General features: G+C 43.9%; 1 pseudogene; it reads right to left on the bottom strand.

Annotated features, from left to right (window-relative positions):
* Positions 1-456: 456 nt before the first annotated feature.
* On the bottom strand, positions 457-1,186 carry LOC150002638 (heat shock protein beta-1 pseudogene; annotated as a pseudogene).
* Positions 1,187-3,228: the final 2,042 nt, after the last annotated feature.

Below are 3,228 nucleotides of genomic sequence, written 5' to 3'. Positions count from 1 at the left end.
AATTTCAAAGCGGATCTTTGTGCAACAAAGTTTCCAGCCACTAGCTCCAGGCACGCAAAGGCATCCTGAAAAAAGCTTCCTTTTCCCTATCTCCCAGCTGCAAACTCTGGGGTTTGTTTTTGGACTCCCCTGCTTCTGTAACAAGATGAGGACTTATACTCACGTATTTTCACATATATTTGAATTATTAAACAAGGTTATAAGATGATTATAGTCTCTATTTACACTAAGGAAACTTGAAGCTCTAAAAGTCAGTATACTTCATGAAGATCCCAGAATGAAAGTCACTCTGAGTCTAAAAGAATAGATTTTTTTTTTCACTATTACCATGCTTTTCTCTGGTCTTTTATAAACATAGCTGTTTCTGTGGCTGCTTTCCAAAAGAAACATTATTTCCCAATCATGTTAACTTGAGGTATTTTTTGTTTTTTTTTTTGTTTTTTTTGTTTTTTTTTTTTTGTAGGAAGTTGCTTTGAACTTTATTTGAGAAAAACAGAACATAAACATATCAAAAAGGCATACAGGCTGACAAGTAGGGGTGGTCAGTGATTGCAAATGGGGGTTTCAAAGCAGGTCTAGGCCATTACTTGGCTCCAGACTGCTCAGACTTCACAGCTTCTGGGCCCCCAAGCTGGGCAGGAGCCTCAAAGGTGACAGGGATGGTGATCTCTGCTGACTGGTTGGCTGGCTTGGGCATCGGGGCCTCCACGGCGAGCGTGCCCTCAGGGGACAGGGAGGAGGACACCATGGTGGGGTCCACACCAGGGGTAAGTGTGTATTTTCGAGTGAAGCACCGGGAAATGTAGCCGTGCTCATCCTGTCTCTCTTCGTGCTTGCCGGTGATCTCCACCACACCATCCTTGGTCTTGACTGTCAGCTCCTCGGGGGCTAAGTGGTTGACGTCCACAGACACGCGCCAGCGGTCGGCTGTGTGCTAGATCTCCAAGATTCCGCTGCTGAGTTGCCGGCTGAGCGCGCTGCTGTAGGCGGGCGTGGCCACCGCCCGCTGGCCCTCGTCTCTGGCGGTCAGCGGGACATAGCGCGGCCAGCTGCTATGGCCGAACAGCTGCGACCACTCTTCAGGCAGCCGCGGCATTCCGAAGAAGGCCCGCTCAAAGAGGCGGCTCTGGATCGGGTCCCAGCTCTGTCTCCAAAGGAGCGAGAAGGGAAAGCGGCGCTCGGTCATGCTGGCTCGGTTCTGCACGTCTAGCAGAGGCTCCGAAAAAATTAACTTGAGTTTTAACATCAGTTTTGAACTTGTGTTGCTAGTTACCAGCAATAAATTAGCACACACCTTTTCAACAGGATTTCTCTACAGCCTCACTTCTATCTAGTTCAAACAAGATCTGTTTTCCCCATTGCCATGTTCATAACCATCACATTTCTGAGTAACCCTAGATTACAGACACGCTCCAAAAGGGAGAGGAGAGCAAGAGAGAGTGAGCAGCTTACTGTGCGCGTGGTTAAAGAATAATTTCTTCTGATTAGGTGATGATCATCTACCTTAATTATTTATTAAATAAGACCCTAGGTGTGGAGATGCAGCCAGTGTAAGCAAAGAGAGAGAACCCTGGCAGAGTTCTCACAATTTGGTGTAGTCACTGGGAAAATAGACTACATTGATACTATCTTTCCTACAGGCCCAAATGAGGGGCATTTTTTAAAAGCACAGTCTGCAGGCCTCAGGCCATGTAGAGGCCCTGGATATGTTTGTGTAAAACAGTGTAGGAAAGAAGAGGACTTTGGGGAAGACTAAATAATCTAACGGCCACAATTTGCCACATTCTTTTCTTTGATGGTTACTCGGACTAGTGCAATTCAGGCTGTGAGCACCTGGCAGGAAATGCCCAGTCAGGCGTTGCCACTGAACTATGGCTGGAGAGCCATTCCCGCATGTAAGTATCACCCTGTTATTTTCTTTACGGTTTTCAGCCTGAAACCGATCAACCCGAAGCCCAATTGAAGAAGAAAATTTTAGTCACAAGCTGTGGGAAACTTGGTTTGTTCAGTGGGATCTAATTTGTTTGGGGTAGGAAAAAAAAAAAAAAAAGGATAAAAGAAAAAGTAAGGGGGTGGGGGCAGAACTTGGAGCAGTGGGGCTTAACAGAAGCGAAGCTGACAGCGTACAACATGTTTGCAGTAATAAACAACAGTGTTATCAGCGAATATAAAGCCTGTGATAAACAATGCCATGATGTTCCATTCACCCTAATAGGCAGGAGCAGATAATTGGGACAAATAAAGTGCTGAAACAGTCTGTAACCACCTTTCGGAGCGTCTCTCCAAAGGAGTGAATTGCCCTGCGTGCTGCAAGGCTGCACCGCGCAGCGGTAGCCCCGGACGCCAGCTTTTGTGTTTCGCTGAAAGAATATACTCCGTTGCTAATGGAAAACAACAGAAGCTAAAGACCATTGCTGGGATTGTCAGATCTCCTTTTTATTTTTTAAGTGGTAATGAGTAGACAAGGAGACAATTCCACACATTCATCAAAGCCAGGAGAGAGCTCTTTGGAATACATTGCCAACTGAAGTCCCAAACACTTCCAATAATGGGGACTTTAAAATCTAAACTAAAACTCAGTCGTTTCATGTGGCAATTTCTCCTTTTCCCACTCTCCCTGGACAAATTGTGCTGTCCTGGCAATGGGTTTTTTTTTTTTTTTTTTTTGAACAAGCCGTTCTCCTCCCCTATCAGAACATCATTCTGACAGTTCTGTTTCTTTCTTTGGTTGGTTTAATGTATCCAGCAGATAAGAATTTGGCACCACTAAGATGTGATGTTCTTCCCATCGCAGTGAAGACAGGTAATCATCATAAAATCGTTTCTTTTCAGCTCAGTTTCTCCACTTGTCTCTTGAGAGATCACATTGGTTTACAGCTCCAGGTACTGGCTGAAGTAATAAAAAATGCTCAAGTACCACTGATGTTGAGAAGCACTGAAAGTATTTAGGCCCGCAAAGCAGGCAAGAGTAATTGGAATGGCACCTTAAATGAATTTAATTTATCCATTCAACTACTCAACAAATAATTATTAAGTGCCTACACCATAGCAGACACTATTTATTCTCCTTTTTTTTTTCATTTATATTTAGACACTATACCCATTTTCTGCAGCAGCAATCATAATTAAATTGTTGTACCTCAAAGGAAAATCATTTGTATTTTTCACTATTAAATGAAGTATTTGTCAGTTCAAACTCACCATGTCCAAAAATGCAACCTTGAACTA

Source organism: Furipterus horrens, unplaced genomic scaffold, assembly GCF_987537825.1.
Source record: "Furipterus horrens unplaced genomic scaffold, mFurHor1.1.pri manual_scaffold_8, whole genome shotgun sequence".
Classification (NCBI taxonomy): domain Eukaryota; kingdom Metazoa; phylum Chordata; class Mammalia; order Chiroptera; family Furipteridae; genus Furipterus; species Furipterus horrens.
Note: the sequence above shows the minus strand (reverse complement) of the source record. Positions and strands in the feature narration are given on the sequence as shown.